This window comes from Mustela erminea, chromosome X, assembly GCF_009829155.1.
Source record: "Mustela erminea isolate mMusErm1 chromosome X, mMusErm1.Pri, whole genome shotgun sequence".
Lineage (NCBI taxonomy): Eukaryota > Metazoa > Chordata > Mammalia > Carnivora > Mustelidae > Mustela > Mustela erminea.
Window position 1 is genome coordinate 43,002,735 of NC_045635.1, and position 21,166 is coordinate 43,023,900.

Consider the following 21,166-nt stretch of genomic DNA (forward strand, 5'->3'; position numbering starts at 1 on the left):
TTTGAGGACACAGTGAGAAGCCAGAGCCAGTACACTCTACAATCTCAGGTGAAAAAAGACCAGACCCAGGAGGAAAGCAGTCAGGCAGGCACCATGAAGTAAGCCAGAAAAAGATCAGCCCCAGGGTCTGGCCAGGACACTCAGATGTAACATCTCAATGATCTGTTGGAAAACAAACCAAACAGGAATTATATTTACCAGTGATATTATCTGGGTGATGACGAAGAGGGGAAAACCATAAATGTTAAGAAGCCAGGGCTGTGGGTGCCTGGGTGGCTCAGTCAGTTAAGCATCTGCCTTCTGCTCAGGTCATGATCCCAGTGTCCTGGGATGGAGCCCCACATTGGGCTCCCTGCTCAGCAGGGAGTCTGCTTCTCCCTCTCCCACTCTCCCCTGCTCTCTCTCTCAAATAAGTAAATAAAAATCCTAAAAAAAAAAAAAGTAGCCAGGGCTGGGAAGACAGGCAGAAAGGATTTAATAGCCAGTCTAGTGAAGAAGAAGGCCAACTCTGGAATGAGGCATGCTCCCCAAAAATCCTGGGCTGTGCTCTAGAAGTTAATGAGACAGATTGTCACTAGGCTGTGCTGCAGCTGGGAAAGGAGCTAATGAGACTGCAGATCACCTGTCCTCAGGCCAACAGTAGCCATGTGTCACCAAGTAGGGAGGCCAGTAACCCTCTTAGAACCATTCATCTGAAACTGTAGGTATGATGCATGTTTGCTTCTCAGCTTCTTATTAGTGACATTGTTTCCCTATCTTGGCCAGGCTGCAATGGGAGACAGTTACCTGATTACCTAGCTACATAGAGATGCCTCTTGGGAAGGCTCAAGAGGGGTTCATGGATAGAAAAGGGAGACATGGGCACATGGGGCACAGTGAGAAGACAGATACTCTCTTGGCTTTGCTGTGTGAACCTTGGGTAACAGGTACATCCTAGATTACTGGATTTGGATGGATGGTGGAGGCAGGAGTGTATGAATACCTGAATTCCTTTAGATGGGGGAATGGGGCAAAGGGAGAGAGAAAATCTTATGTAGCACAAGCCCGATGTAGGGCTCAATCTCATGACCCTAAGATCATAACCTGAGCCAAATTCGAGAGCTGGATGCTTAACCGACTGAGCCACCCAGGTGCCCCTGAATATCTGAATGTTTAACAAGCAAACAAAAGTCTGGCTTTATAAGTGACCTTGGCCATAATCACAGTTGTATTTGGGAATCGGGAAGACCACTCTTAGGTTCAGTGAAGGAATCACAGAACTCAGCAAAGCTATTATGCTCATGGTTATGGATTATTCTAGTGAAAAGATACAGATTAAAATCAGCAATGGAAAAAGGCTCATAGGACAGAGTCTAGAAAAAAGACTAGGTGTGAGCTTCCAGTTGTTTTCTCCCAGTGGAGTCATATGGACAGTGATTAATTGTCTTCAGTAATGACATGTGACAACATATGTGAGGTATTAGTATTATCAACTAGGGAAGCTCACCAGAACCTTGGTGCAGGGTTTTTATAGGGTGCCAATCATGTAGCTGTGGGCGCCCATGTAATTAACCTTAGCTGCTCAGTCTCCAGCTTCCCAGAGGTCAAGCTGATACCATATAATCCAAGGCCCCCACCATAAACCACACTGGTGTCATAAACCATTTGGTGTGACCTCAGATAAACAAAGATACTCTTAACAAGCAGGAAATTCCAAGGGCTTAGTGGCTTTCTCTAAGGAGCTGGGCATGGGTCAAACCTTTCTTTGGGGTTTTCAAGGTTTGCACAACCCAGATCTGCTGAGTTATCCTTTACTGCACAACGGCAGAAACACAGGAGTGCTAGTCCCCTTCGTTCCAGGAGAGCAGCATTGCTTTGGAATGTGGCTCGATGGTCTAAAATATGTGTATGACTCTTCTCTGCCCAGCTGAAATCTGATATGGATGCTGTGTTTGGCGGAGCTTGGTGGTAATGTTCTGAAGAGGGAAATGCACTCGATCAGGAGGAGGAAATATCGGTCAGCATCGGAGCTCTGTGCTAATTGACTATGAAGCCACAGAGAAGTCCCTCAACCTACTTGGTTCTAGCATCATCCCCTATCAGACAAGACTGATCTTACTTAATCTACCTCTTGTAGGTAACAACAACTCTTGCTGGGAGGATCAGATTACACAGTAAATGCAAAGTCAACTTGAAAATCTAACACAATACACAAATGAGATATCTGTGATTAAAAGTGCTTTGCTGTTCAATAGATTTTCAAGTGAAAAAACACAATTCCTGATCCAGAATATTGGTTGGGGCCAGTAGTAATTTAAATAAAAAATTTTTTAGACCTTTTTAAAAAAGATTTTATTTATTTCTTTGAGAGAGAGAGAGAGAGAGAGAGAGAGACAGAGAGACTGAGAATACTAGTGCAGTGAAGGGCAGAGGGCGAAGCAGACTCCCCGCTGAGCAGAGAGCCTGATGCAGGGCTCCATCCTGGGACTCTAGGATCACGACCTGAGCTGAAGGCTGAACCACCCAGGTGCCCTAAGACCTTCTTTTCTTTTTTTAAGATTTTATTTATTTGACAGAGAGAGATCACAAGTAGGCAGAGAGGCAAGCAGAGAGAGAGAGAGAGAGAGAGAGAGAGAGAGAGAGGAGGAAACAGGCTCCCTGCTGAGCAGAGAGCCCGATGTGGGACTCGATCCCAGGACCCTGAGATCATGACCAGAGCTGAAGGCAGAGGCTTAACCCACTGAGCCACCAAGGCGCCCCAAGACCTTATTTTCTTAAAAATATGTTTTATCATTTAACTGAGAGAGAGAGAAAGCAGGAGCAGGGGGAGGGGGAGAGGGAGAAGCAGACTCCTCGCGGAGCAGGGAGCCTGATGCAATACTCTATCCAGGAACCCTGGGATCATGACCTGAGCCCAAGGCAGGTGCTTAACTAAGCCACCCAGGTGACCTCGACCTTATGTTTTGAACAGTTTTAGTCACAGCAAAGTTGAACAGAAGGTACAGAGAGTTCCCATATATTCCCTACTTCTATACATGCACAGCCTCTCTCACTATCAAAATCTGCCACTAGAGTGGCAGAAACTTACATTTGCTATATTGAGGAACCTACATTTACATATTATCACTCAAAGTCCACAGTTCACATTAAGGTTTACTGTTGGTGTTGTACATTCTATGGGTTTGCACAAATGTATCATGACTTGTAGCCACCATTATAGTATCATAAAGAGTAGTGTTGGCAATGGTAGATTTTACTTTGTTTACAACTTTAGGGGGCACTATTCACAAAGACTGCAGCATAATCATACTCTTTTTGGAATTGTGCACTGCAGAAACCATGATCCTGGGAAGGATCTATAAGAATCTGTTTGGAAGTTTTTAGACCCATGTTTAACCAGGCTGTGCTAAAATCACATTCTTGTAGGTAAGGCCATTTTTAGATTCCCCTAAGTATAAAGAGTGTGAAAAGCAGTTTACTACAAATTATTTGCTGTAGATAAGAATTATTGGGGTGCCTGGGTGGCTCAGTCATTGGGCGTTTGTCTTCGGCTCAGGTCATGATCCCAGCATCCTGGGATCAAGCCCCGAATTTGGCTCCTTGCTCAGCGGGGAGCCTGATTCCTCCTCTCCCACTCCCACTCCTTGTGTTCCCTTTCTCACTATCTCTTTCAAATAAATAAAATCTTAAAAAAGATTATTGATCATTTTCCTGTGGAACTGCTTTTTTTTTTTTTTTTAACCAATAGTCTTTCTGACACAGAAGGATGGAAAAACTTTGACTCTTGATGTTTAGGAACTCAAACACTGGCTCAGTTGAGAGATGCATTTGAGTGGGGGGCTCTTGGACCCAAATCATATTATCACAAGTGGCTCCCTATTCCTCCTCCCAGGGTTCTCCTCTCACAGAGTTGACTTAGGGTAAAAAGGCCAAGTCTTTCAGTTTTCAGTTATGAATTCACCTTAGGCTGCATGGGAAGGTTTCATTTTCATGATTCTTCTATCTTGTCGCCAACGGTAGCTGAGAGTTGATGACATTGAACGTATTATGCTACCAAATTTAAAGGACAGTGACATTCATTGTGTCATTAATTAAATTGTACTCATTTAATTGATTAGACAAAATGCAAATGTGAAAAAAATGCTTTTCAATATTTTTTTCCTTCTTATTTATATCAGCCAGTAGAGATTCTTAATTAGGACTTTCACAGAAAGTATTCCATAAGCTGAGTTTTTCCTTCCTCTTGACCACTCACTATGTTAAATATCCTTTCCATTCAAAAGTTAGGGAAGGATAGTTGATTTCAGTCTTACCTGGCCTACACAATCTACATTTCTTAGATCATTGCCATTGCTTTCTCTCTGCTTTATACACAGCTTTTGCCATACTGCTCCTTTCACTAGATGAGGGCTACAGAGACTAACAAAAGTGGTGGCTTTTATTTTCTCCCTCAAGAGGGCATTGTAAAAGAATATTTTTTCACATAATTTGTAAAAAATAAAATATGGCAATTGACTTCATTTGCATTACTTAAAGAACTAATAAGATTTTTAGAATGTTTGGTCATGCATGTAAGTAAAGAAGTTTGATCCCTTGGGGCGCCTGGGTGGCTCAGTCGGTTAAGCATCTGCCTTTTGCTCAGGTCAGGATCCCAGGGTCCTGGGATTGAGTCCCATTGAGTCCCTCTTCAGGGTCCCTGCTTGGCAGGGGAGTCTGCTTCTCCCTCTCCCTCTGTCCCTCGTCCTTGTTCGTGCACTCTCTCCCTCTTGCAAATAAATAAATAAAATCTTTTTAAAAAAAGAAAAAAATGATCCTTTAATTTTGTTTGCGTATTTTGAGTATTTTTTTCATTACTGATTCCTACAAATATCCCTTCCTCATGCTCTTGCTGCTGTTTTTGAAATCACTCCTGCCCCTCTTGCTGGATGTCTTCTTCTTCCCAGTACTGACCTTGCTAATTTCTAAGAGCCTAGAGTTTTCAATGCAGGACTGAAGAGGGCATAAGAGACCACTGAGGGTAGGATCAATTAGCATACCAGTTGGCATGTCTCTTAGAGGGGGTGTTCAGACAGCTGTTCTGGACTCTTGATGATCTTACCTCTACATACATGCCTTTATTTTTCCTTTTAATTAATTAATTATTAAAGACTTTTTTTTATTGATTTTTAGAGAGTGAAAGAGTGAGAGAGGGCATGTGTGAGCATGAAGCAAGCAAGGCAAAGGGGCAGAGGAAGAGACAGAATCCCAAGCAGACTCCATGCTGAGTACAGAACCCAACACAGAGCTTGATCCCACGACCCTGAGATGACCTAAGCCAAAAACAACAGTTGGAAACCTAACCAACTCAACCACCCAGGTACCCCTGTTTTCCCTTTTTAAAAGCATTGCTTGTCTTCTGCCCACCTCCACTGAGCTCTCTCACATTCCTAACAACATCAACTATTTGTTTTTAAATATAAATGTTCACCTTCCCATGGATCAAGAAGAGCCAGGAAAAGCCAAACAGAAGGGGAAGATGCCTGGAAAGGCACTGTAGCCCTAAGGGAGATACTTTTTTTTTTTTTTTCCTTTGGGAGAACTGACCTTCCAGAGAAAACAAATTATCACCCTCATCTTTGTGCTGTGATATCATTAAAGTGACATTATGTACTGATACCCCTCACTTTGTGTTCATGACCTTAAAGCCAAATTAATCTATTGTCACATGGAGTTAGCAAGTTTGTTAATGGCGACTGATCAAAAGCCTGAATTGTTCAAGAAAAGTAGCTTTGGACACACAAACAACAGGAAAAATTACCTGGTGGTGATGGAACATTCCTGCTTGCAAAGGAATGACATTCCCATTGTCTATTTTTGGGAACTTCTGCTCTGCTGTCTGAAGTGACGTTTAAGTGTCTAGAGAGAAGAAAATCCCCAATTAATATGGAGCATGTCCTACACGGTCTCACCAGTGTATTCATTTAGCTAGTGAGCATTCATTAAGTTCTGATTCTGAGTCCAAGCCCTTACCATACATTTTTCCATTCATAGAAATAATATATGACTTGTGAGTATCTGCTGAGGAGTCATTTATGAAGAGTTTGTGATCACTGCCTTTGAATAGCTTTTAGTCATGTCACAGAGAAAACGAATCAATAGCCATGTGTGTGACACAGTGTGACCACATGGGGTACTATTATAGAGAAGGAATCCCAAATGTATCCTTGGGCGATTGAGGAGGGTGAGAAGGTGGCATCTAAGCTGAACTCTGGAGGACTGGACACAAGATATAGGGCTTAGCTTGGTAAAGAAGGTGGTCATTGCCATTCCAAGTGGAGGGAACAGCAGTGCACAGGCCTGGAAAAGCATTACAAGTATAGATGCAATGCAAAGCCATTGAAAAGTTGTAGTTCGGAAGAGTGGATCTGATCATATTCACCTTTTAGAAAGCTGTCTCTAGTTTCAGCATGGAAAGTTGACCATGGAAAGGCAAACATAGAGGCGGAGAAATGAAGTTGATGGTCTTTATTTCTCCTGTGAAGGATGGTGGTAGCTGGCCGGAAGGTAGCGAAGTCAAAGATGGAGAGAAGTGAACATCTTCAATATATGCAGGTGACCCTTAAACAACACAGGGGTTAGGAGTGGCAATCTCTACCCTCCAGCAGTTAAAAATTTACATACAACTTTTGACTCCCCCCAAACTTACCTACTCATGGCTATGAGTGTAGGTTCCAGTGTTGACTGGATGCCTTATCGATAGCATAAACAGTTGATCAACGCATATTTTGTATGTTACATGTATTATATACTGTATTCTTACGATAAAGCAAGCTAGAGAAAGGAAAATGTTAAGAAAATTGTAAGGAGGAGAAAAATACCTTTACAGCACTGTACTGTATTTATCGAACCCGCACAGCTCAAACCTGTGTTTAGGAGGCAGAAGAGTCAACCAGATTGGCTGGATGATTAGATGTGGTGGAGGGCCTGATACTGGAAAGACAGAAGTCAAATGCAGAGCTTCTGGCCTCCAGAAGCTTACAGAATGTTTGAAGGACATAACCTGTAAACGGAAACCTTGACCTACCTGTTTGGTGTAGTGCAAAGAGCCTGGGCTTTGAAATCAGCCAAATTTGCCTTGAATTTCTGTCATACCATCGATTAGCCACATGAACGAGATAGACCGCTTGAACACACTGCATCTCAGTGTCCTTATTACCTTACAAGTGGTTATGAGGTTTCGTATGTGAAAAGCTTGTGTTACCTAAGAAATATTCTATAAATATTAGTAAATATTTCTATAAAATTATAATTGTAATTATTACTCCACACCAGGAAGATAATACCAGTCATTATTATGCAAAAACAGTTTAAAACTTTTATGGGTTAATGTACATATTTTGGGGGGTCAATATATATATATATTAAAGGGTATTTTTGCTCTTAAAGGATTTTGAGGAAGAGAAAACTCATTCTAGTGTGCAATTAGGAAAATAAATATAAATATGTATAACGTTTCTGAATATCTCAGGGCAATGGGTTCCACACCTCCCCTCAATCAACGTTTTATCCCTATAATGGGCAGGAAATCCTTCCACATATCTGACTTCAGTCCCTCTTGCTTTATTTTTAGTCTGTCTGCTTTTGCCTGATTCTATTATGTTTCTTCTTGCCATTCCAAGTGTGGTTATTCTCTTGTCAGGGGGTGGGAGTGGCTTATTAATCTCGTCTCAGACATTATTGTGCTGGGGCTTTAACTGTGTTGTTCTGATTTCTTAGCTCTTCCTGAAGAATATATTGTTTTATTTTCCTGGAATTGATGTTGCCTTCTCTATACAGCTTGCTCACCAATTTTCTATGTAAAAGAAATATTTACAGATTCTTTTTTTGCCCCCTAAATGTTCCCTTCTCTGATGGAAATGTTTTAGAATTAGATAGTAGCAATGGCTGCACAGCATAGTAAATATACCAAATTGTGTACTTTAAAATAGCGAATTTTATGTTTTGTGAATTATATCTCAGTAAAATAAAATAGAAAATAAAATATTTTGGTTGTAAAATAAAATTGTGCTCTTCTTCTGCCATCTTTTGGTGGCTGTCTTTTTGAATGGCTTGGCAAAACATTGCCTAAGCCAGCATCATTGCAGTTCCAAAGAAGCCTTTTTTTTTTTAAAGATTTTTTTTATTCATTTATTTGACAGAGAGAGACCACAAGTAGGCAGAGAGGCAGGCAGAGAGAGAGGGGGAAGCAGGCTCCTTGCCGAGCAGAGATCCCGATGTGGGGCTCAATCCCAGGACCCTGGGATCATGGCCTGAGCCGAAAGGAGAGGCTTAACCCACTGAGCCACCCAGGCGCCCCCAAAGAAGCCATTTTAGATCCTTGATAATGCAGAAATGTTTATCCCCGCTTTATTTTATTTTAAAAAGAGTTTATTTATTTATTTATTTGAGAAAGAGCGAGAGAGAGAGCACAAGCAGGAGGAAGGGCAGAGGGAGAGGAAGAAGTAGACTCCCAGTGGAGGAGGGAGCCCTACGCAGGGCTCGATCCCAGGACCCCAGGATCATGACCTGAGCTGAAGGCAGACACTTAATGTACTAAGCCACCCAGGTGCTGTCATCCCCACTTTATAGATGGGAACCTGAGGCAAAGAAAGGCACCTGACTGACCCAGAGTCACCCAGCTGCTAGACACCTGCAAAGAATGGATCAGACAGCACAATTGGGGGCTCCAGGAAAAGTGGACTTCGTGATTTCTGCTTTTAGAGTTTCCCCGAACCCCTTCTTCAAGGGTACCCACAGTCAGCTCTTGCTCTCTTCTGGTTTTCCTTCTTCTGATCAAATTTGCTTCTGAAAAGGATCTGGCCTACTTTCAGTGTATTTCAGAGCAGGTGCTACCATTCTCTAGGAGATTTTCCCTTAAATCCTTATCTGTATTTAGTAACCAGAAGGTATGGTTCCCTATAGGGAAAAGCAGGCATTAACAAGCTGGTAGGCAGCTCAGGGAGGGAATGTTCTGGGTTCTCCCCAGAGTTCTTCCAGTGCTGCCACATCACTCCATCTATTTTGTCTCTACCTAAAGCCAACTGTTTATCTGAGTAATGACTCTGTTCTTCCCCTCTGCTGTCCATGGTATTGGCTCTGAGGCTTCACTGTATGTGAGGCTGTATGGGGCAGACAGACCCAGTGTCTGACCCAAGCCTGGCCACAGACAGCTGGTAGACCCTGGTTGGGTTATTTGGAGCCTCAGTATCCTTATCTACAGTCTGGCCACAACAATCCTTATTTTATAGGATTGAATGGAAGCAAGTGTAGAGTTTCCAGGCCAGCATAGTGCTCGGATTGCTGAGCCTGGTAATTTCTCCTTTCTAGCTGCTTCTAAGTCAAAACCCCTGAGCTTGGCCCATGTTTTCATTGCAGTTTCTATCTTCGGTGCGAGTCCCTGAGGCATAAAAAAAGAAAAAGGAAGTGCTCTTGGGATGGCTGCAATTTGTAATGAGTCAGCATGCCATAAGAAATCTTGTATATGCTGCCTGTACTGGGTTGAATTGTGTCCCTGCAAAAGATATATCCAAGATCTAGCCCCCCACCCCTGCCTAGTACCTGTGAGGGTGAACTTACGTGGACCTAGGCTGTGAAAAATAATAAAAGGAAATCTTGTTTAGAATGGAGTCTGGCGGGGGGTGCTCCTGGGTGGGTCAGTGGGTTGAGTCTCTGCCTTCGGCTCAGGCCGTGATCTCGGGGTCCTGGGATCGAGCCCCGCATCAGGCTCTCTGCTCAGCGGGGAGCCTGCTTCCTCCCTCTCTCTCTGCCTGCCTCTCTGCCTACTTGTGATCTCTTTCTCTGTCAAGTGAATAAATAAAATCTTGAGAAAAAAAAAAAAAGGAAAAAAAAGAATGGAGTCCAGGAGGTCAGCAGGGGGAGCTCTAACGTCCTGCTACTTGTCAAGTGCAGACCCGACAGGTAGACATGAACCTTGCATGTTACTCCAGCCGAAGGAAGATAGGCTCTCCTCCTCCCTTGCCAACAGCCCAGCAAGTGAGAGACTGTCACAACGTGGCCCGTGAAAGGCCACTACACTTTGAACTCCCAGTTCATTTCAATGACATTTTTGTTTATAACAGCCTATCCAAGTTCCCCCTTTCCTCTATGAAAGAGTGTTCCTCTACTTTGTTCTGCAGACTTGCCTATGGTTTTGCCGTAGCCTGCTTGTTGCAGATGGCAAGTCTGTGCTATTCCTGAATAAACCCATCTTTTTAAAAAAAAAAAAAAACTATTTTGTTTATTTATTTGACAGAGATCACAAGTAGGCAAAGAGGCAGGCAGAGATAGAGAGGGGGAAGCAGGCTCCCTACTGAGCAGAGAGCCGGATGCAGGGCTTGATCTCAAGACCCTGGGATCATGACCTGAGCCGAAGACAGAGGCTTAACCCACTGAGCCACCCAGGCACCCCATGAATAAACCCATCTTTGCTGGTAAGATAACTGGTGGTTTTAACTTTAAGGCTAACAGGGACCTCTCGGAGTTTATTAAAGTGAGATAATCCTGGCTTTAGGGAGAGCCCTAAATCCAATGACTGATGTCCCTTATAAAAGAAAGGAGAAGAAGGTTTGAGACACTGAGACACAGAGGAGAAAGCCTCGTGAATATGGAGGTAGAGACTGGAGTTATGTTGCTACAATCAAAGGAAGCTGGGAGAGGCAAGGAAGGATTCTCCCCTACAGACTTCAGAGGGCGCTTGACCCTGATGACACCTTGATTTCAGACTTCTGGCCTCCAGAATAAATTTCTGTTGTTTCAAGTCACCAAATAACAATTTGTTAATTGGTGACAGCAGCCATAGGAAACTAATACACTGCCTGAAGGAAGGACAATTATTCATTAATGGATATGTCCGGAGAAACTAACATGCATGTTTGCTAGTGCTTTCCCATCTGGGTGCATTTAGGGCATCAGGAGAGGCAGGAAGCCTCCCAGTAGCCATCTGTTCTCTCTCCGCATCTCCGGGCAAAGCTGCCACCTGCACAAGGATGGTCCCAGATTGTGCGTGGTGGGGTTACTAACTGTGATGCATTACATGGGAGGCCCCTGTAGACCTCTTTACATGGAGGCAGAATAAACGCACAGCTCTATAAATATTCTCCCAGAAAGGTCTGGCCTGAAGCATGATTGCAATGGTGGTAATTACATCTCTCCGGGAACGCAAATTGCCAGTAACCATGGTGCTAAGCAGTAGCTGATAATTTTCTTCTTTGACCAAAAATGTCTTGAAATTGCCTTTGATGAAATAGGGTCAACATTATTTTCCTTTTGATGCATTGCATCTATCCATTGAAATGGAAGGAATAAATCCATTACCAGCTTTCCTAGATAGATAGATAGATAGATAGGTGATCTTTATGTTGATCCCTCCGGACTCACAGAAGCCAATGGAAAGGAAAAGTTGTAATACTAAGTTCATATACTTTAAGGGGATGGCAATTAAGAGCAAAGCCCTGTTAGCTTGCAGGGACAGCTTTGTGTCTCTGCCTGTAGGTCTGTGGGTATATGTGTGTGTGGGCCAGAGAGAAGCTGAGGTGGCCAGTCCTTCTCAACTTCTGTCCGATAGACAGCTGCTTACCCCACTCCTCGCCACTGGAATAAAATCTTTTGACATACATAGCATCCAAAAGTGATAAAATGCACAGTAGACCCAAGACATGATTTATGATTATGAGGAATCACAGCTAAAATCAACAAAGAAAGAGCTGGGTGGCTGTTAGTGTCAGCAGAGGTTCATTGTCTAACACACCAAAGACAATGCTACAGATGCAGGGGTTATTCAAGCCCTCTCATTTGCTGGAAGCCACTTTGGTACCTCCTCCCTCACCTCTGAAGATTCTTTGGAGGGAAGAGGGAGTGGAATGTGTGCAAGTTTTGACAATGAATTCAACCTTCTCTCCTTAGCAGAGCTTAAGGGCCTACTTCCCAGAATGATCCCATCTGATATTTACATAACACTGGATTCAGTCCATCCCTCTCAGAGGAATTTACCAGTCAGGTCTCTGTCCAGGAGAGGACAACTGCAGAACAGCTAGCTTGTTTTCTCACACAGGACTCTGAGCACTACTCAGCCTGGACATGCTCCCATTCAACACCTTTTAGTGGAACAAGTTCATGCTAGGTAATAAGCAGTAAATATATCTATTATCCAGTGCCATCTTCCACCAATCCCTGGATGAGTTTTCAAAATCGAACTAAAACGTTTGAATAAGAATTGGGGAGAAGGAACTCAGGATTCTCGTTGAATTCCTACTGGGTAGAATCAAGAAAACCTGAATGCCTTTGGAATTTTAACTTTGTCCGTGAAATATAGGACAATTCAGGGTGTGTGGTGTGTGTGTGTACGCATGTGCACCTATACTGGAGGATACAGTGAGCATTTGAGTATTTATGTCTTGCAGTTGCTGATGCAAGATGACTTGAAGACTTGAAAATTTTCAGCCATGCAAGTAATGGATTTGTTCAAGTTGGACAAAATAGGGACAAGAGCCATTCGAATGATTGGGAGAATGACGTGAAGTTTGAAGAAGTTCGTGTGTGTAGCTCTGGGAAATTGATGCTGAGGAGAGCTGGGAATGTGCCTTTGCTTCAGAGCTGTAAATCACCAAAGAGGAATAAGAGGGCACTAACAGAGAGGGAAATAGGCAGAAAGGAGCTGAGGTGTGTATTAGTCAGCTCAGGTTGGCATCACAAAATACTACCCAGTCTGTGGTATTTTCTTTTCTGTTTTCTGGAGCCTGAGAAGTCCAAGATCAAGGTGTCTGCAGCTTTGGCTTCTGGTGAGACCTCTCCTCCTGGCTTGCAGACAGCCACCTTCCTGCTGTGGGCTCATGTGGTGTCTTCTTTGTGAGTGCAGAGAGAGAGGGAGAGTGCACTCTCTTGTGTCTCTTCTATTTTTTTTTAAATTTAATTTCAGATTTTAAAATTTTCAATCCAATATAGTTAACATATAGTGTTATATTAATTTCAGGTGTACAGTATAGTGATTCAGCAATTCTATATGTTACTCAGTGCTCATCAAGATAAGTGAACTCCTTAATCACATCACCTATTTCATTCATCCTACCCCCCAACCTCCACCCCACTGCCACCTTCCCTGGAGTATCAGTTTGTTTTCAGTTAAGACTCTGTTCTTTGGTTTGTCTTTTTTTTCCCTGTTGTTTATATTGTTTTTTTAGATCCCACATATAAGTGAAATCATATGGTATTTTTCTTTCTCTGACTGACTTATTCTGCTTAACATTATACTGTCTCCATCCATGTTGTTGCACATGGCAAGATTTCATACCTTTTACGGTTGAATAATATTCCATTGTGTATATATACCACTTCTTCATTATCCATTCATCAATCAGTGATCACTTGGGCTGCTTCCATAACTTGGCTATTGTAAATAATGCTTCAGTAAACATAGGGGTGCATATATCTTTTCAAATTAGTGTGTTAGTATTTGTTGGGTAAATACCAGTAGTGTAATTACTGGATCATATAGTAGTTCTATTTTTAATTTTCTGAGGAAACTCCCTACTGTTTTGCAGAGTGGCTGTACCAGTTTGCATTCCCACCAACAGTGCATGAGAGTTCCTTTTTCTCTACATCCTGACAGCACTTGTTTCTTGTATTTTGGATTAGTGTCTCTCCTTTGAAGTGCACTAATCCTATTGGATCAGGGCCCTGTCCTTATGACCTTATTTAACCTTAATGACCTCCTTGAAGGCCTTATCTCCAAATACTCTCACACTGGGGGTTAGGGCTTCAATATATGAGTTTGGGTGGGGCATAGATGGGGGGAGACATGATTCAGTCCATAGCAGAGAGGAAACTATAGGCAGTGGAACAACTTCCCCGAGATAATGTGGGTATGTTGACTCCCTTCCCAGGGGAAATAAAAGCTCATTAGGCTGGTCCAGTTGCATAACATGCTGTAGGGAGAATCAATTTCTGGCCATTTGGTGATGTGAGAAAGGGAAGGGCAGACTAAAAGCTCAGGTTGCTTGGGAAATAACATCATTTGGTGAATGCTTTAATCTGGTAACCTCTCTCTGTTTCATGATGGAATACTAGTGGATTTTTACTGGACAGATAGTACTAGGTTAGGAAGGAAGGAAGGAACAAATGAATGAATGAATGAACAAAGAAGTTAGAGCCAGTAGAACTGTAGAATTGCAGCTATAATCCCCTGTGGGAGGGGATGGTGAATGAGAGGTAGTGCTTTCTCTTGCTCATGAAAGCAGTTACTGGCAATTTGTCCTGGCTAGCGAAACATCTGATATCATGACTCCAGGTGACTGTATAATAACCAATCGAGGAATAGAAATGGAACCATTATTTTTTCTGCCTGAAGAAATTTTTTTTCTGTCCTTTGATGTAAAGGCCAAAGGCTATTCACCATGCCACTGAGAATTATAAAATCTTTATGAAATATTTATCAAAGTTTTGAACTGAATGTGCGCTAGACAGGAAAGCTGGGCTAATTTAAATCCCCACTAGAGCAGTCTTCATGAGGTAAAATGAGATATAAAAATTAGGACTCCTGTGGAAGTCACCACATCCAATGCTGTGAGCTCATAGACAGCCACGGATTTTCATCTCCCTGGTGGCCAAATGAAAATCAGGCAGTGGCCAAAGGGAATGCAAAGAAACGCTCCTCTCTTACTATGATTGTGTAGATCTCATGCGCTCTTTAAAATGGCATGTGGGTCAGTGTTTACTGGAGCCTGGACTAGCACATGTTCTTTCTGGCATCTTAAGAGAAATAATCTCCAGGCTTGATAGAAACCCTTGATCTTGCTTTGAAAACTTGGAGGTCAACGAATATTCACATTCGCATCTCATTTTCACCCTGATTTGTTAACCTGATCCTTGCCAAACCAGGCCCAAAAGAAAGCAGTTAGAACCTTGACCTTCTAATTTTAGATAAATACCAATCTCTACATTAAATACAATACAAATATTTGTGAATTTATCATTGGGACATAGAATTGGTCCAGGTGATCCTCTTCTCTCAGCATTTGTATTTATATATTTATATATAAAGTTTAAAATATTTATAAGGGTGTCTATATCTGTATTGATCAGTTGCTGTAATGGACAGAAGGAGGGAAAAAGAGACAAACTTACAGGCTATGTCATATCATGGTAGAACACAAGGCTCGAACATAGGTTCATCCTTACTGAAACCCAACTGGTCTGACCTTCGGAAGGGCTTCCTCTCATTGAGCCTCAGGGCCTCCATCTGCAAATGCAGAGAATGAATTCATCTTTACTAAAGGCCCATCCAATCTTTTGAATCTATAATCGGAAGTGTGGTGGTCAGATGCTCTTCTATACTCCACCACCTGGAGAGTGCATTCTGCTTTTATTTGCCGTTTTGGTGATGGGGAATTTGAAGCCGGGCAAAGCTATGAGAGGCGCAGAGCAACTGGAGCTCCTCTCCAACTCAAGGCTCTGGCTTCTGGCTGGCTCTCCACTGTATTAACTGCCCTGTAGGTGTGTGTTGACATCATAGCGGCCTATTCAGAATGCCATCCTGAATGACACCACTGACTGGACCAAAATGTTACATTATTAAAACATTGTGCAGAGTCTTCTTAATGAGATTTATCCTCCTAGAAACAGACATAACAGCAAACATATAAAACACATATAGTATCTTTAGTTCCTGACTATTACCAAAAAAGTTTGAAGAAATTTACACTAAGAACAGGAATAACAATCTTAAAAACCCAGGAGGAAAATTCGGGCAGAGAAGGCTCTGAGAAGCATCCCCAAATTAAGGGCTAGGGAAAATAGCCCCCCCTTTTTCTCTCTTCTTTCTTTTTTCCTTCTCTTTCCCCTCTTGACTTGTATTAAGTTTTCTGTATTATGTTTCTCTTTTCTGTTCTTTTCTTCTTTCCCATCTATCTTGTTTAAGGTAAATTGAGTCAGGTTTCTGAAACTTAAAGCCTCCTAGTAGACACATTTAATTCTCGTGGGAGCTCATTAGGTATGAACTATTATTACCCTCATTTTACAAATGAAGAAACTTGGGCACAGAAAGGTTAAAAATTGCCTGAAGTCACACAACTGATAAATATGTGGAGCTGGGATTTTAATCAATAAAGTCTGAATGGTGGGGCACCTGGGTGGCTCAGTTGTTAAGCAGCTGCCTTCAGCTGAGGTCATGATCCCGGGGTCCTGGGATGGAGCCCCGCATTGCGCTCCCTGCTCAGCAGGAAGCCTGCTTCTCCCCCACTCCCCCTGCTTGTGTTTCTTCTCTCGCTGTCACTGTCAAATAAATAAATAAAATCTTTTAAAAATGATTTTAAAAATAATTAAAAAGAAAGTCTGACACAATTAACCATTAATTTATGTGCTCCTAAGTGTGAAGGCAGATTTTAAACCAGGTCTGCTTGATTCAAACCCCAATGATTTGGACTTCCAGACTCTGCTACCTGTGATAAAAATGATGATAAATATCACAACAAGTGCCCTCTTTAATCCCCATCACCCATCTAGCCCAGACCCCCCACCTCCCTACCGCAAGCCTCAGTTTGTATGATAAGAGTCACTTACGGCTTGTTTCCCTCTCTCCTTTTATTGTGATGAGCCCTGGGTGTTGTAGGTAAGCGATGAATCACTGAATTCTACTCTAGAAACCGATATTGCACTGTATGTTAACTAACAAAATTTAAATAAGAAATAAATTTAAAAAACGATGATGAGCATGATAATGACAATAACAGTAATGATTACTGTAGCAGACATTTATTTTTTATTTTATTTATTTTTAAAGATTTTATTTATTTATTTGACAGAGAGAGAGAGAGCATAAGCAGGAGGAGTGGCAGAGAGAGAGGGACAGGGAGAGGGAGAAGCAGGCTCCCCGCTGAGCAGGGAGCCCCATGTGAGGCTCAATCCCACTGACATCATGACCTCAGCTAAAGGCAGATGCTTACCGGACTGAGCCACCCAGGCGCCCCTGCAGGTCACACTTACTGAACTTTTATAGCACATCTGCATTAGTCTAAATATGTCAAATAAATTAACTCATTTAATCCTCACAAAAACCCTGTGGGGTTAGAAATACTATGAGGTGTTTAGAAATACTCAGTTCTAGTCATATTCATATACTGAGAAACAGAAAATTTATTTCTAAAAACTTTTAATTAAGATATAATTCATATACCATAAAATTTACCCTTTTAATGTGTAAAATTTAGTGATTTTTAGTATATTCATTATGTTGCATGACCATCGCCACTGTATAATTGTGGAACATTTTCATCACCCCAAAACGAAGGCCGGTATGAGTTAGCACTCTCTATCCGCCCCTCTCCCGGCTGCCCCATCCCCCGGCCCCTAGCAACCACTCATCTACTTTCTGTCTCTATGGATTTGTCCATTCTGGACATTTCATATAAATGGAATCATACAATATGTGGCCTTTTCTGTCTGGTTTCTTTCACTTGGAATAGAGGAAAAACAGCTACCATTGATTGGTTGCCATGACTACGGTGTCCTAAACACTGTTATCAGGAGCTTTGTGTGCATTATCTCTAATCCTCCCAATAACCTTGTGGCAGAGTAAAACTATTATCTTCATTTTAATGAGAAGACTGAGTCACAGTGCTGCTCAGTAACCTGAATAGAGTGCAACAGCTCATAAATGGCAGAGTTAAAATGCAAACCTAGGTCTCTCTGTATCCAAATCCCACACCCTTGGCACTCCATCCCTCTGCCTCAAGGCCACATGAAAATGTGGGATAGTAATGTGGTGGTCTTGAAGCTAGGGCAAAGGAGTCAAGTCAGCCTGATGGTGGTGAAAAGTACAGTCCCAAGCTCTCCCAGACTGGTGCCTGTCAGTAGGTGGGGAGAGGGAGCATGCCCTCCTGAGCCTGTGCTATAGACCTCAGCAAACCTGTCTGCTGTGGTCCTGCTCGACCTCTTCTCTCTGGAGCTCCCTTGAGGCCCCAGGTATACCCTTTGGTTTTACTCAGTTTGGATGTGTAGGTTGAAGAGCTTGTGTGGTGGAATTTTAGTATTTCTTCATCTGACTTTGGGGTACAGATGGAATCATGATGAAGCAAGTCAACATTTTATGGAGGGAAGAAAAAGAATCGATGAAATTTCTTCAAGCATTCTCCAAAGTATGCAGCTCAAGTACACTTCCTTCTGGGGCTCACTGAATGGGCACCAGCTCCCCTTCTCTGAATGGGCACCCAAGGCTGACAGCTCATATGTGTTTCCATGTGAGGAGGTCTTGGAGTTGCCCATTGGTTTGGTGCACAGAAAGCCATTTATACTGTTGATCTATACAGACACTTTCTCCCAGTGTAAAATTCTTCAAGCTGTGCTCTGGTGGGATCTGGGGTAATGCATTTTGAATAGAGAAGATCATGTCCTATTGATAAAGCTGAGATGTACACCATGCCATGGTGATAAATTATTCTTTTGTTGGCTTTGGAGGACTTCACATAAAAGAAAAAGTGATATTTCACTGAGCAGAATCCTAGAATGTTAGAGCTGGAAGTGACCCCCAAGACTGAGTGTTTAGCCTTTCTTGTTAGAGACAAATAAATATACTAAGTCTCAGAAAGGAGTGTGGCACAGAGCCCAGTTATGTGTGGTATCTGTGGGTACCAATGAAATAGCCCACAGGGATCATGGTGCTCTGGCTGCTTAACTCAATGAGACCTTAATTCAGTGATCCCCAAATTTTAGTGACACACAAACATATCCAATAGTAGCTTGTATCATAGACTTGTATCATAGGTTCTTCTGGTTCTTGGTGCTGCCATTATCACTGGCTTTCTTTTGTTAAAAGGTGCTCTCTGTGGGGTGGACCCTGGTTACTACCCAGAGCACTGATGATGACTATGATGACAATGACAACATCATCTCAGAAAATCCTAAGAGTTGCGGAAATGACTCGTGTTCTAGAGGTTTTCAAGGATGCCTCGGGGTACCAGACCCCCCAGCTGCCACCTCTCATCAAAGTCATTCATCTAATGTGCCCCCTTCTTCTCCTGAAGAACCACTGAGTCAATCTGATGGGTGAGGAAACAGAGCAGGTCAGTCAAGCAGAACAAAAATACCCAACACTACAATTAGCTCTCCCCATGTACCAGCCCCTAGAGTCCTTTAATTTACATACTGCACACAAGCAGATGTTTATACTATTGTTTATGGACAATGAAGAATTCAGTGAAGTTTTCCGTTATACGAAGACACAGAAATGGATACTACCTTTCTAGAAATAGTGCTTTCCAGAAGAGTTTGTTTCAATGATTTGGAAAATAGAGGTCCAAATAGCTCATTTCTTCAGATTGCTGAGCTGATTTGCTGTTGCTGCAACGAGAGGCCTTTAAGAGTCACTGCTGAGTTCTCAGATGAAGTGGGAAGCTGCCAGGAAAGAGGGTGTCTGGAGGGAAATTTTTGTCTTTTTGACATTGAGGACAGTGTGTCTCAGGCTCCCCTTTTTAAGTTTTTATCTTGAGATAATTTTAGACTTACAAAAGGACTTTGAAAATGGTACAGAGTAGTTCCCACGTGCCCTTCACCCAGCTTCCCCTTATGTTAACATCTTATATAATCGTAGAATATTTATCAAAAGGCATTAACCTTGATACAATACTCTTAACTATAGAATTTATTCAGATCTCATCGGTTTTTCCACTGAAGTCTTTCTTCTGTTCCAGAATTCCACATTGCCTTTGTTGCCTTATTCATGTCATGTCTCCTTAGTCTCCTCCTTAGTCTGGGACAGTTCCTCAGTCTTTCCCTGTTGTTCATAACCTTGACATTTGTGAAGATTAGTGGTCAGGTATTTTGTAGAACACCCCCCAACTTGGGTTTGTCTGATGTTTTTCTCCTGATTAGAATAGAAATTTCTCATGATTAGATAGAAATATATTTAAGTTAGGGGAGCATTTTGGGGTTAAATTTAAGAAAGAGAATTACTTTTCTCTGGCTTCCTTCACCCTCCCTCGATGTCCTCTGTCTCCATCTCCAGTCCTCCTCTCTCTATCCTCAGTAGCCAAGACTTTAAAAGTACTTGCTCCGTGTCCAACCTAATGGTAGAGGCATGAGGCATGGCAGAATAAAGGTGCCCCCCCCCACTTTTCTTTCTTTTAAACAAGTGCCCTCAATCTCCAAGAAGGAATTCCAGTCCCTTACATCAAGACTGCAAGGAGGTGGCACAGTGCTCCTTTTGAAATGGTTTGAGAAGAGGGGCAATCCCTTTTGCAGCTGGGATTCATCATTACTTATTGTGTGAAAAACAATGATGTCCCATTAGCAAAATATTAAGTCTGCAGTATTTTCTACTGAAGTCTGAGGGAGCTTCCTGAGCTCTCCACCTGGGTGATGAGATGTTTAATTTCAGAGGTTCTGATATTTCTTTTTTTGGTGGAGGGAGAAACACTAACTCTTAGTTTTCTAGAATTTCTAGAAAGATGAGAAGTGTTATGAAATCATCAACATTGTAGCTCAGAACATGTTTGTTCCAATTTATGCCAATGGCCAAAATTATCTTTTTCTGATCAAAGTTTAGGCCTCTTTTAAAATTTTTATTTTTTATTTAAGTATAATTAACATACAGTATTATATTAGCTCCACATATACAATATAGTGATTTAACAATTATTTCTTTAAAAAGATTTATTTATTTATTTGACAGAGAGAGAGAGAGAGCAGGGGGAGGGGCAGAGGAAGAGAGAGAGAGAGGGGGAATCTCAAGCAGACTCCCTGCTGAGCAGGGAACCCAAGGTGGGTGCCATCTCACAATGTTGAGATCATGACCTGAGCGAAAATCAAGAGTTAAATGCTTAACTGACTGAGCCAGCCAGGCACCCTGGTGATTCAACAATTCTATACATTATTCAATGCTCATCAATTTAAGTTTAGTCTTAATCCCTTCACCTCCCCTTCACCCATCCCTGCGCCTCCCCTCTAGCAGCCACCAGTTTGTTCTCTATATTTAAGAGTCTTTTTTTCTGTTCATTTGTTTTGTTTCTTAAATTCCACATACAAGTGAAATCAGTGGACACTTGGTCTGCTTCCTTATCTTGGCTATTGTAAACAATGCTGCAATAAATATAGGGGTGTATGTATCTATTCAAATTGGTGTTTTCATTTTCTTTGGGTAAATAGCCAGTACTGGAATTACTGGATCATATGGTAATTCTATTTT

General features: G+C 42.1%; 1 protein-coding gene and 1 long non-coding RNA gene across 3 annotated transcripts in view; one reads left to right on the forward strand and one right to left on the reverse strand.

The window, feature by feature from the left end:
• Window positions 1–21,166, forward strand: part of PAGE4 (PAGE family member 4) — a 153,374-nt gene that overhangs the window by 60,575 nt on the left and 71,633 nt on the right. The gene's annotated exons all lie outside the window — the stretch shown is intronic.
• On the reverse strand, window positions 1,815–6,612 carry LOC116583227. Its single transcript, XR_004282658.1, has 3 exons — window positions 6,398–6,612; window positions 5,777–5,874; window positions 1,815–1,955 (listed from the first exon to the last, which is right to left on the reverse strand). It is a non-coding gene; the product is annotated as an uncharacterized LOC116583227 (long non-coding RNA).